The sequence below is a fragment of the Geotrypetes seraphini genome, chromosome 8 (assembly GCF_902459505.1).
Source record: "Geotrypetes seraphini chromosome 8, aGeoSer1.1, whole genome shotgun sequence".
Lineage (NCBI taxonomy): Eukaryota > Metazoa > Chordata > Amphibia > Gymnophiona > Dermophiidae > Geotrypetes > Geotrypetes seraphini.
In genome coordinates, this window is record NC_047091.1 from 99,674,492 (window position 1) to 99,688,576 (window position 14,085).

The window sequence follows — 14,085 nt, forward strand, 5'->3', positions numbered from 1 at the left end:
TCAAACTCAGTAAGGAAGGAAGAGAGGGACTTATCAGAGGGTCAGTAAATAACTGTTACTTGGAGAGGTAGAGGAGTGAATAAATGGATAGAGTGGACTTCAAAGGACAGAGTGCAGTGAGATTGAGGCAAAAGAAGGGATTGACATCTAACTGGGCAAGGTGTATGTGAGAAAAGGTAGTCTCCATGATAGCTGATGCAGAAAAGGTAGTCTCCATGACAGCTGTGGCAGTTGATGCAGTCTTTGGGGCAGATCCAGGTTTCAGTTAGTGCTAGCAGGTGGAAAGTTCGAGAGACAAAGAAGTCATGGATGAAAGTAAGTTTGTTGGAGACAGAATGGGCAATCCACAGGGCGCATGAGAAAGGCAGAGAAGAAGGGGGAAGGAGAGGAACAGAAATAAGATTGGTTACATTGCAGTACGGCGAGGGCTGATTAGGAGGACCGGGATTGATATCCCCAGCAGAGAGCAAGAGAAGGAGAAAGAGAATACAAATGAATGTAAGCGAAGCAAGGGAAGGGCTGCATCGCAGTTGAGATGCATTTAGAAAATGACTACAATTTATTGTTTATTGAAAGATTCTATACCGCTGCTAATGACTGGGGGAGTCAATTCAGAGTGGTTTATATGAGCTTTGTAATGGTGTTACACTACATGAACTTCTGTAAAGGTGTTACAATACAGAGTTTGCGTTTCCTGGGATAGTTTCAATACAGACATTATTAAACTATAACCATAATAGAGAAAGCTACAGAAATGCTTTTTTTTATAATTTTATGGGAAAAAAATAACAAATTACTTGTCCAATACCACTAGATTTCAACAAACCAAAGTCTCCTGCAGGATATAAATTAGTTTTTGATGCAAAAATCAAACTTCCATTTTTTTTATTGGTAAGTTAAAAAGGCTTATTTCATTTTATGTCTACCAATCCAATGCTTCAATTATTTTTTCATTTACAGAATTTGTTGAAACAAGGCTATTGGGTATAGGACAAGCCCAGACTCCCTCTAATTCCATTAACTGCAAAGATCTTACATTCTGTGTAACATGGATGAAAAGGCGCACGAGTGAAAAATATCGCACAAAATCTTATGAACTAATATGTCTCCGAGCAACCCAAAAATCTTTGCAAACTCACCCCTTATTCATACCCAACTCCAGCCACTCCCCTCCCCAAATAAAATCCATGTAGCAAGTACCAACATTATGTCACGATGCAAATTGAATTCAGTACAGCCTGATGTGCGGAAATCCAAAAGAAATCTGACTGGGACTCCCTTCGTCCTAGAAACACCAACTAGCATTCTCTCTCTCACTCTCTCTCCTCCCTCACATTCACCCATTAACAGATGGTGTGCTACAGCGGAATCTGAAGAAGAATTTGTAATCTGCCATCGTGTTCTAATACATATGCTATATTTCAGGAGCCAGCGTTCATCCATTCTCAATGTCCATCTGTCAACTACTGTAGATAACAGGGACTTTCTCTTCTATGTATCTACCTTATACAATACAACTTCTTGTATCCTGCAAATTTCAACATGGAATTGATGCAACTCACAGCAAGAGGATTTGAGATAAGTGAATCTAACTTGTATAGCTCAGGTTTGAAGTAATGTAGATGGGATGGGGATGAAGTCTTTGAACAGTGTTTAGTAATTATAAGGGAAAAAGATATGTCTTTAGCTTTTTCCTGAAATGAGAGTATGTGGTCAGTTGCCACAAATATGTAGGCAGGCTGTTCCAGATGTATGGTCCTAGGCAATTCAAAGGAGAGACTCGTGTCTGTGGAGAGAATCACCCAGTCCGAAGTGGTATGCCCTTGGATCGAGTCAGAGGACTTGGCCATGCTGCTGCGCATCGCCGCCGTCCAGGAAGCAGAGCATGTAACGAATCCTGTTATGGGTTCCATCAGGACAACGACGACTCCTGAAGGGGACGGAGGCTAGCCTTGGCCCATGGCACCACATTGATTGATGCCACTAGGAGCCCCAGAACCTGGAGATATTGCCAGGTTGTTGGAGTCGGACGGCTAACATGATTCGAACGGCATGTTGAATCTTCTCTCTTCGAGACAGTGGGAGAAGCACTTTGTTCCGAGACGTGTGGAACCGGACTCCCAGATCAGGATCATGGTGAAGCTTGGAATGGCATGCCCATGCGACAAATGAAGTGGCTGTGATCACACTGACTGTGTATGTTTGAGTTGGCTCTTTTTCAAATTGATCACTCATCCCAGACTTTGCATTTATTGCACCACTTGTTGGACCGCCGGGTTCCCTTCACCAAAGAGGGAGCTCTGATCAGCCAGTTGTCGATATAGGGATGGACCAGAATACCCTGAGAGAGCAGGTGAGCTGCTACTACCACCATTATTTTGGTAGAGGTGCTGGGTGCCGCCGCCAGGCCGAACAGAAGAGTGGAAACTGAAAGTGTTGACCCAGAACATGGAACCGTAGAAATCTCCTGTGACCCAGAAAGATGGGGATTGAAGATATGCCTCTGTGAGATCCAGGGAGGCCAGGAACTCCCCCGGTGCCGGTGCCACTGCCACAATGACGGACTGCACGGACTCCAGTCTGAAATGCGGTACCTTCAGTGCTGCGTTGAACGTCTTGAGGTCTAGAATCAGTCTCCAATTGCTGGAGCCTTTCTTTGGAACAACAAAGTATATGGAGAATCTCCCCAAGCCCAAGTTGTCCTGTGGAATGGGCTTGATGGTCGCAAGAACCAGTAGCCGGCGAACCATGGCCTATACCCTGAGTGCCTTTTCGGAACGCCCCGTAGGAGAATCCAGAACAAAGGTCAGTAAAATTTCAACCTGAGGCTGTTGCGCAGGACCCATCTCTGACTCCGCCAGAAAGCTCAACCGGCGCCCTCCGAGAGAGGCGAGAGGCCTGGCGTCAGAACTGCTTATTTGGGGAACAGGGGGATGTTTGTTTCAGGCCTCCAAAACGTGGCCTTATAAGAAGAATCAAGACTTTGCCCCATGGCTGGAGGTCCAGCATACTGATGTGGGCGCCGGAAGGGATGAAAATTAGGACGCCTCGAACTCCTAGAGGGGCGAGGGCTGTTACCCGGCAAAACCTTAGGTTTATGGTCCTGAACACTCACCATGAGGTCATCCAGACCTTGGCTGAACAGGAGTGGCCTTAGAGGAGGAATCCAAGGATCACTGTCATATCCACAGCATTATGGTGGACACTGAATAAGCGCCCAGCTTGGTGAAAACCTTCATCATGTCATTATAGGGCATCCGCCAGATAATCTACTCTGGAAATCAAAAAAATTCCAGGTCACGGAGGACCACAACATCAGGATCCTGTTTCCTTATTTGTCTTATTTACTATCAACAATTTGTATTTCTTTCCCCATTTTTTTCCCTCTATTTAGTATGTTCTGTCAGGCTAGTCTAGTGGTCTCAAACTCAAACCCTCTGCAGGGCCAAATTTTGGATTTGTAGGTCCTTGGAGTGCCTCAGAAAAAAAAAAAAGTTAATGTCTTATTAAAAAAAAATTACAATTTTGCATGAGGTAAAACTCTTTATAGTTTATAAATCTTTCCTTTTGGCTAAGTCTTAATAATAATATTGTCATTTATAGCTATAGCGACATATGATCAAGAAACTTTTATTTTACTTTTGTGATTATGATAAACATACCAAGGGCCTCAAAATAGTACCTGGCGGGCCGCAAGTTTAAGACCACTGGGTTAGTCATATTTGTTTGTTTTTTCTCCCTCAGAAATTTGTAATTTTACTTTTTGTACATCGCTTAGAATTTTGAATAAGCGATTAATCAAATTTTTTAATAAACTTGAAGTTTGGAATGGGATGCTCATGCGACAAATTAAGTGGCCATGGTCACACTGACCCCGGCCGCCGCAGAATCAAAAATGCGTTTAAGAATAAAGTCTACCCACCTGTCCTGAACATCTTTCAGGACCACTCCACCATCAGAGGGGAGAGAGGTACGTTTGGTGACCTGAGCCACAGCCAAATCCACCTTCGGAGAAGCAAAGCTCTGAAAGAATCCAGACCAGATCCGGATTATCAGGAAAAGGAGGCAGAGTGTGGTCTTTGATCACTCATCAAGGAACATGCTGCCTGGGCAGTCTGATCCGACTGCAGGTTCAGTTTCCATAGGGATTCTGAAATGAAATCAAGATGATTAAGCTTGAAGAATCTGGGAATGGAGGGATCGTCCGCTAGACCTCGAGAGCCACACAAATCCTGATCACGAAGCCACATCAGCGGATGCCCCTGAGGCGCCCTGAGAAGGTAGGGGGATGGATAGAGATATCAATTCAATGGCAGGCATTGTCCATCTCCATTTCCGGGTCTCTGACTGAGAGCACAGGGACAGACTAGTGTCCAGTGGAAGAGAAAAACCACACAAATCCTGATCACGAAGCCACATCAGCAGATGCCCCCGAGGCGCCCTGAGAAGGTAGGGGGATGGAAAGAGATACTGACTCAATGGCAGGCATCGTCCGTCTCCTTTCCCAGGTCTCTGACTGAGAGCACAGGGACAGACTAGTATACAGCAGAGGAGAAGAACCAGCAGGTTGTGTTGGTTTCTGAGGGGGAACCCACAGGCATAGACTTTTTAAACCAAGAATGCCCGATCCATCATATTCACAAATTCTGGGAGGAAAAATTCCCCTCTCTGCGCCTCAGATTTAGAGTGCTTAGAATATTTATGAGACTTTTCACCGGAACTGCGCTTGCGTTTCACCGAAACACCACCATAACAATTCTGAGGGTTTCCGGACGCGATTTTCGTGGCGCATTCAGCAGTAGATCCAAGAAGGACCTCTTCAGAGGTGGAAGGCACCGAATCTGTGCACACCTCACAGGCCGCAGCGCACATGGAACACGGCTGCAAATCCGACAGCCATCCGCCGCAAACAAGGCATGAATTCATGCCATCATGTCCTGAAGAGGCCATTTGAGAAGCTTGGAACAAAAATGAAGCTTCTAAGTACAAAAAATATACTTTTAAAAAGTTTAGAAAAAAATCCAAGATGGCCACCATGGGTGCCGATTTTGCCCTAAAATAGCCCGGGGAAAATACAGAGAACCCTGGAAAACAGTGATTTTGCAATTTTAGAGGTGGGTGGAGGGTGGGAGGGTTAGAGCATGCAGGGAAAACACCCAGAAACTCCTTTTTAGAGCCCCCCTCAAATCGCTAAACCAGGTAGGCAAACAGCTACTCACTGTGCTCTGAGCTGTGAGGGAGAAATAGCAGGCAAACCGAATATAGCATGCAGGGAGATCTCAAGCCTCAGGAAGCTGGAAAACTGGATTTCAAGCCTTCTGACTGCCTCACCTGCCCAGTCACCCCAGTCAGTGACTTCCAACAGCTCCGGATTACACAGGTAAGGTACGCAGTCTGGTCCTGATCCTGGGCATGCCTCCATGGAACCGCGCAGCCTGCGCTCCACCATTTAGCGGACGAACCTGGGGCGAACTAGCTCCCGATCATGAAGCCCCGATTTGATGTGCAGGCTGTCCGGGAGACTTACTGCAGTGGAAGGTAACCCCCCAGAGGCAGACTTTACACCAAAGTCTGTGATCTCCCGCCGTAAGGATATCCCCGCAAGGTATTTCCACAGCACAAGGGCAAACCCGCAAAAAAAAAGTAAAAAAAATACACTAAATTTAAGAAAAGAAACATGAGCAGAAGAGAAGAGCTCCTATAGCTTGACTTGTAGAAATACAAAACTGGTGTCCAGGGAGCATGCTCAAGGAGATAAGCACAGTTGGAGGAGTTGAATTTCTGTTAATTGAAGTTCCTACAGCCCCTGGCAGTAGGGGATGACTACTTCCCACCAGTTTCCAGAATAAAGGGAAACTATACAAGAAACTGTCTTTCTGTATGTCTAACAAGGAGTTCCAGCCTCTGTATGGTCAGAGCACAAAATGGGCATGGTAGAGGTGTGTTATGGCGGGCTTTGGGCAGTCTCAAGGGTGGGTTAGACACGTCTTGCAGTGATAATCAAACATTTTGCAAGACATCCTGGATGGAACTTATATGTTTGAAACTAGACCTGTTTTAGAAGGGTTTAAGTGCCACAAAGGTACCCAAACTGATCAGATGACTACTGCATGAAACAAGGTAAGACAGTCCCACACCCCCCCCCTAGTGCTCATAGACCCCCTCACTCCCACAAAGATCAGAAAAACACCCTCCTGGGATTCAAGATAAAGTTAGACAAGTTCCTGCTGAACAAGAACGGGCGCTGGTAGGGCTAATCTCATTTAGGGTGCTGGTCTTTGACCAGAGGGCCGCCGTGTGAGCGGACTGCTGGGCATGATGGACCACTGGTCTGACCCAGCAGCGGCAATTCTTATGTTCTTATCAGAATACCTGTCTCCAGAACATCAGCACCTGGTATAAGAAAGCCTAGTAGAGCTGCACACAGGTGTCTTAAGTAGCCTGGGCTAGTGAACCATAGAGAGGAGTAGAAAAGCCCATAAGCCATTCTAACCACTACATTTATGGTGGAATATGTAAGCCCAGCAAAACCCTACTCTACTGCCATATAGGTGCCACCTGAAGCCATAAGGGCTATTGGAGTGTAGACAGGTGGGGAACGGGAGTTCTGGTGAGATGTTTCATCTGGCACCCTTTAAGTGAAGTTCAAAGCAATGCCCTCTAAGGTGCCCCACTGCTCTGTTGCCCTGTCTAGGTGGCCAGTCCATTACAGGACTAACTCCTCCCATATCCAAAATGATCTTGTTCTGGGCATTTGGGACTTGGACAAAATTTTGGTTGAAAATGTAGTATAGATAGACATCCTGGTGGTCTGGGTATCCCAATGGCCTGGATGTCCAGATAGAGGATTAAAAAAAAAAAAAAAAATTATTTTTAGATTTATGGTGGCTTGCCTTTTGAAAATAGGCATTTTTTTACTGCAGACTTAGAATATATTGAAGTGAAAGGACAGATATAATAAAAATCTGAGACCTGGTGGAAGAAAGACAACCAATGGGACACTAATTCCAAGGTACAAATTATATAGCAGTGACAGGGTACACCGAATTGGTGGAGGTGTAGCATTATACGTTAAGGACAACCTTAAACTGAATAGACAAAATATCCTACAGGAACCAAAACACACCTTGGAATCCCTGTGGGTAGAAATTCCATGTGTAAAAGGGAAAAAGATAGTGATAAAAGTGTATTACCATCTGCCTGGTTAGGATGAACAGACAGATGCTGAAATGTTCTCAGAAATTAGTGAGCCAACAAACTGGATAACACAATAATAATGAGTGATTTCAATTATCACATACATGCAAGAAATGGATATACAGTATATCAAATCAAAACCATTCAATATCCATTATAGAAAGCCATTCATATTAACCTGTTACACTTGGTGAAGAAAAAATCCCCAGTTTGGTAAAAGATCAATCCCTTTCAATGTATGAACAAGGGACGACTCACTCTCAATCACTGGCTGAAAAAAATCTACCAACTAACAAGCATCACATTCACACCCACCATACGTAAATGCCACTGTATAATTGTCCATGTATAACAATCTTGAAAATTGCTGTAAGTATGTCCAATCACTGGGTAGTGCGTGTGCTCAAAATCTCTGCACAGCAGCGAAAGCTTTTTGGGATTCAATTGTAACAAATCCAATCTTTGATTTGGAGAAAAATCCACAAATACATACAAACAAATTAAGAAATTAATGCTAATCTATGTCACACAGTCAAAATGATATCTGGAAAAGTACTTAGCTTGCTGGGGACTCCACACCAGATAGGATTCCAATTTCACGAAGAAACACTGCTTCAGGGGAAGAGCAGAATAATGTTTAATTCTTTATTACTGGCTCTTATGATTGCGGCAAGGTTATAAGGGTGGATAGCCAATCAAAGACTGGCTTATAGGAGCAGCTGTAAGTGTCAAATATTTACATCAGGCAAGAATGCTATTCAAAAATCCCATCCTAGAAGCCCAGACCAAATATATTCTATGTATTGAGGAAGGAAGACCAAACAGCAGCTGGTATGGTTAACGAGTGAGGTGAAGGAAGCTATTAGACCTAAAAGAAAATCCTTCAGAAAGTGGAAGAAGGAACCAACTGAAAATAATAGCAAACAGTATAAGGAATGGCAAGTCAAATGCAAGGTGCTGATAAGGAAGGCAAAGAGAGACCTTGAAAATAAGTTTGCATTGGAGGCAAAAACACATACTAAAACCTTTTTTAAAGTATATTAGAAGCGAGAAGCCGAGAAAAGAATCAGTTGAAAAAGCTAGGTGACCAAGGGGTAAAAAGGGTACTCAGGGAAGACAAGGCCATAGTGGAGGGATTAAATTAATTCTTTGCTTCAGTCTTTACGGAGAAAGATGTGGGGGAGATACAGGTGCCAGAAATGGTATTCAATGCTGATGAGTCAGAGAAACTGAAATAAATCTCTGTAACACTGGAAAATGTAAAGGGACAATTTGCCAAACCGAAAAGAAGCAAATTGCCTGGGCCAGATGGTATTTAATAATAATAATAATAATGATAATAACTTTATTTTTCTATACCGCCATAGTCAGACGACTTCTAGGTGGTTCACATCGAAAGAAGGCTGGACATTCAGCGAATTACAAATGCATGAGGGGGAATGTTACAGAAGAAAAGGGGAGGAAGGGGAGGAAAAGTAAGAGGGGTTATAAGGGGAGGGAAGTGAGAGGGGTTGCCTGAGAGATTGCTTCAGGTTTGTAGAGGGAAAAGCGTGGTGAGAGAAGGTCGGTCTGTTTAGGTGATGAATTTGTCAAACAGTGTGGTTTTGATTGATTTTCGGAATGCGTTGTAGGTCTGTCTGGTTTTATAGAATTTAAAAATTAACTTGCAGAGCTATTGTTAGTAATTAGTAATTTATCTTTAAAATTCAGCATGGTACCGGAATGCCAACATGACTCCAATTGTCAAAAAGGGTTCTAGAGGTGACCTGGGAAATTATAGACCGGTGAGTCTGACATCAGTGCTGGGCAAAATGGTAAAGGCTATTATAAAGAACAAAATTAGATGATATATACATAAAGCATGGATTTAGTGCCTCACCAATCTACTACATGTCTTTGAAGAGGTGAATAAACATGTGGATAAATGTGAGCCAGTTGATATTGTGTATCTGGATTTTCAAAAGACATTTGACAAAATACCTCATGAAAGATTTCTGAGGAAATTAGAAAGTCATGGAAAAGAAGGTAGTGTCCTAGGGTGGATTAAGAACTGTTTGAAAGAAAACAGAGAGTATGGTCAATATTCTCAATGGAGAAGGGTAGATAGTGGGTTCAATCAAACATATAAAGAAAAAGCTGTGAAAAATCTTTTTAGTGAAAATCAGCTATAGCATGGCCATAGGTGTTCAGGAGGAAAAGCCTCAGAGCCCCTTTAGGGAGGAAGCCCTCTTCTAACTGGAAAGGGCAAATAACCTCATAGGCATAAAAACCTCCCTAACGGGGCTCTGAGGCTTTTCCTCCTGAACACCCATTGTCTTCCTATAGCTGGTTTTCACAGCTTTTGGTTTATATGTTCGATTGGATCTTAGCTGTGCGAGTTATTTGTTCATTAGATAGTGGGGTTCCCAAGGATCTGTGCTGAGACTGCTGGGGTTTTGGTTTTTTTTAACATATTTATGAAAGATCTAGAGATGGGAATAACTAGTGAGATAATAAAATGTCCTGTTGACACAAAGTTGATAAATTGCAAGAGGAAGACCTTGCGAGACTGGGCATCAAAATGGCAGATGACTTTTAATGTGAGCAAGTGCAATATGATGCATATGGGAAAGCGGAATCCCAACTGTACCTACGTTATGCAGGGTTCCATGTTAGGAGTCATCACCCAGGAAAAGGATCTAGGTGTCATCGTTGAGGATACACTGAAAAACCTGAGCTCAGTGTGTGGCAGTAGCTGAGAAAGCAAATAGAATGTTTGGAATTATCAGGAAACGAATGGAAAACAAAGATGAGAATGTTATAATGCCTTTGTATTGCTCCATGATGAGATTGCATCTTGTATACTCTGTGCAATTCTGGTCACTGCATCTCAAAATACATATACCGGTAGTTGAATTTGAATTAGAAAAGGTAAAGAGAAGGGCTTCAAAAATGATAAATGGGATAGGGTGACTTCCTTATGAGGAAAGGCTAAAGTGGCTAGGGCTCTTCAGCCTAGAGAAAAGACAGCTGAATGGAGATAAGATAAAGATCTATTAAATATTGAGTGGAGTAGAATGGGTAGATGTGAATTGTTTGTTTATTCTTTTCAACAGTAATAGGACTAGGGGGCAAGCAATAAAGCTACTAAGTAGTATAATTAAAATAAACTGGCAAAAACATTTCTTCACTCAACATATAATTAAATTCTGGAATGCCTTGCCAGAGAATGTGGTGACAACAGCTTAGCAGGGTTTAAAAAAAGGGTTGGAGCACTTCCTAAAAGAAAAGTCCATAATCCATTATTATGGCCTTGGGGAAAACCACTGCTTATTTCTGGGACAAGCAACATAAAATCTGTTTTATTCTTTGGGATCTTGCCAGTTACTTGTGACCTGGGTTGGCTACTTGGAAACAGAATACTGTGCTTGATGGACCTTTGGTATATCCCTGTATGGCAGTTATGTTCTTAAGATGGCAAAAGAAAATCCCATTACTAACAAGGCGTAATACTTTTATTTTTATCTGGTTTGTTCCTGGCTTATTTTTATTTATTCATTTTGTTACTAGCGAGGGGGAAAAGAGTAGCGGGATTTTTTTTTCCTTCTCTTTCTGGCTGGCTACCTCCCAGGATGAACAAATGGATGCTGATCATTGGAGCGACGCTTTTTCTTCCTTCCTGCACAGACGGATCCCTGGGCCATGTCCAATAACTAGTGCATCTAACGCCCTGCTTTAAACAAGCCCCAGCATTAATCCGTCTTGTACAATGCTGCCATCCATATGCCAGCCCTTTCTTCCAGACAACCAGCTCCATTACAGCCTCCCTTGTTATTCTGCATCTTCATATGTCAAATGAAGGTTACCCCACTTTAAAAAGGGATGCTAGAACAAATCAACATCATTCAGCACCGCAAAAGAGAATGAGGAAAATATTATCTTTTGGGAGACAGATAACATATCAAGGGTGTATGTTTTACGTATTAAACAGCAGGTTACAAAGCAACAAATAACATAGCATGTCTTACCTCGGAGATGTATTAATTTTTCCTTTTCTCGGCTCCTATTGCATCAATGCAGCAACAGCGGCGCTCGCGCACCTGCAGAACCCGCGCTGGCGTCACTCTGATTGACGGCTGCAGAGCGCAAGGCGGGGTTTCGGCGGACCGCGCTTGACGGACACCGAGGGCGGGGCCCGGCGCAGGAAGCCGTGCCTGTCAGCTCGTGCCCCACTCCCTTTAGTTAATTTAAAAAAAAATAATCGAATTTAAATAACCTAGTAGTTTGCATCTCTGTCCTCTTTCCCCAATCGTCGCCGAAGTTGAGGAAAGGTAGGTGGGTGTTGAGGGGTGTCGGCACGTAAATACCGACCGCTGTGATGCTCACTCCGCCCCATTGCAAACTGGGAATTGTAGTTGGTTTTATCTTAAAAGGCAGGGGACTACAAGTCCCGATATTGCTTGGGGCTAGATAGAACTTGGCTGCTACTTAAGCTGCAGGAAACAGGCTTTTCCTTTTCCACTTTACTCAGAGTATATAAGGGAGACTTCTTGCACGCTTTTGGTTTTGTATTTGCATCTCAGATCAGTGTTTGTGGTGTTGTAGTCACAGGGCTGCAGTTCCACATTGCATTTGGAAGTTGTCAGGAAACCAACACTGTTCTAATTTCTTCCAGTGATGGAACTGGCTAGTTTGGCCATCATTTCTTTAAAATTTATATTCCGCATATCCTACAATGCGGATTTCAAATTATTAATTTTTCCATAACAGACTAGGGTCCCTGCCAACCTGATTAGCACTTTGCTTTCTGCTCCCATAAGATTTTCTGACCTTCCTTTTTGTTAAAATTATTTGAAGAGTTGAAAAAAATGAGCTGTAGAATGCATTCATTATTGGTCTTTCAAGGGAAAAGTAGCCTCTTTTGAAGACTGAAGAGGGAAGAATGATCAATGTCAAAAAAATTGAAATTCTGAGAAAAATGACTACGAAGTTTTGAAGACTCTGTTATGTATATTAAGAGAGTATTTCTAATGTTCAACCTCAGAACTTTTGTCATCATATTGTCATTAGTAGGTGGCTTATCAAAAATTTCTTGTACAGTCTGTTCAGTGGCATAGGGGACACTCAATGAAGTTACAGGGAAATAACAGTTAAAACCAATAGGAGGATATTTTTTTCATTCAGAGAATAGTTAAGTTCTGGAACATGTTACCAGAGGTTGTGGTAAGAGCGGCTAACAGAGCTGGTTTTAAGAAAGGTTTGGACAGTTTCCTGAAGGAAAAGTCCATGGTCTGTTATTGAGACAGACATGGGGGAAACCACTGCTTCCCCTGGATCAGTAGCATGGAATGTTGCTAGTTGGGTTTTTGCCAGGTACAGGTGACCTGGATTGGCCAAGCTACTGGAATAGATGAATATTGGTGTGACCCAACAAGGCTGTTCTTACGTAGCAAGAGAAAATGGCACCTGGAACGGGCGATTGTTCCACCCCTGCTGTCCCTCCCTTACTATGCTACTGCCATGATGCATTCCTACAGCATATCCAGCCCCTTACCTGCTGCTACTACTAGATCAGGGATCTCAAAGTCTCTCCTTGAGGGCCGCAATCCAGTCGGGTTTTCAGGATTTCCCCAATTAATATGCATTGAAAACAGTGCATGCACATAGATCTCATGCATATTCATTGGGGAAATCCTGAAAACCCGACAGGATTGCGGCCCTCAAGGAGGGACTTTGAGATCCCTGCACTAGATCATAGATGCAGTGGTAATGGTGATCATCAGAAGCAATGGTGTGGTAAGGGAAGATGACACCAGAGGGAGGGAGCGGTCTTCCCTTATACGTTACTGCTGCAGTGGTGATATGCACTGATGACTGCAGCATTCAGAAATAGGATATCTGTGTCTTAGGGGGTGGGACATTGCAGGGTCATCATACACGTGTCTGGGAGATCTTGCGCTGCCTTCTAATGACTGCAGATCTTCTTCGAGAGGCCAGATGCATACTGCAGCAGCATTTGAGGTCAGAGGGAGTGCACCCTGCGTCCAGCAGTCTTCATTCAAACCAGCAGTTATATACCTCATATGTCGGCCAAAGTCTGCGTCGTTGGCATCCTTGCTAAGATGACACCTGGGGTGGTCTGCCCTCTGTTCCCCCATCAGCTGAGATATGTTAGAAGTTATTTTGACCACAATAATTTTCATTCTCTCATTTTATCTCGACTCATTACCAGGTTACATTATTGCAACATAGTCTACCTGGGTTGCATCCCAAAAAATTAAAAATGCTTAATGTCACTACAAAATACTGCAATTCAACTTCTAACTCACTTGCACAGATCAGACCATATGTCTCCCTTTCTGCAAAAGTATCATCGGCTTCTTATGAAGCAACTTCTTATTTTTAAACTTCTCATGCTTATTTTCAAAGCCTTCAATTAGGGTTCTCATCCTATCACGTCATTCTATCAATGACTATTGCTTGGTTCTTCCAAGCCCCAGATTCTCCGAGCTTGAAACTACCAGACACTGCACTTTTTTCTTTATGTCACCCTTTTTCAGGAACTCTCTTCCTCTTTCAATTTGGGCAGAATTATCTTTAAAAAAGTTTAAATGTGCTTTTCCAGGAAGCGTTTTCCTGACCCTAAGATGCTCTTTTTGCCTCCAATTGTCCATCTGCCCTCCTTTTCTTTCCACTAAAGCCCCACCTTATTCCCCTATTTCTCTCTAATCTCTAGTTCCCCCACCTTCTTAGCTTTCTCCTTTCTAGGTGTGCATCTCGATGATTGCCATATCTTGCCTGTCTAAGAAATTTGTTGTTTGAAACTTTGAAGTGGAATGTCCCAGAGTATTTGTCAGATAAATTAAGTAAATATGCTCCAACATATGCTCTGCGTTCATCTCAGAAGAA

At 43.0% G+C, this 14,085-nt stretch overlaps 1 protein-coding gene across 1 annotated transcript in view; it reads right to left on the reverse strand.

The window, feature by feature from the left end:
• The window catches only part of RAB3A (RAB3A, member RAS oncogene family), a 68,817-nt gene extending 57,263 nt beyond the window's left edge, over nt 1-11,554 (reverse strand). Inside the window, exon 1 of the mRNA XM_033956941.1 lies at nt 11,205-11,554. The gene's annotated coding sequence lies outside the window, so the exon portion shown is untranslated. The remainder of the gene's footprint in view (nt 1-11,204) is intronic.
• Between the last annotated feature and the right edge of the window lie 2,531 nt (nt 11,555-14,085).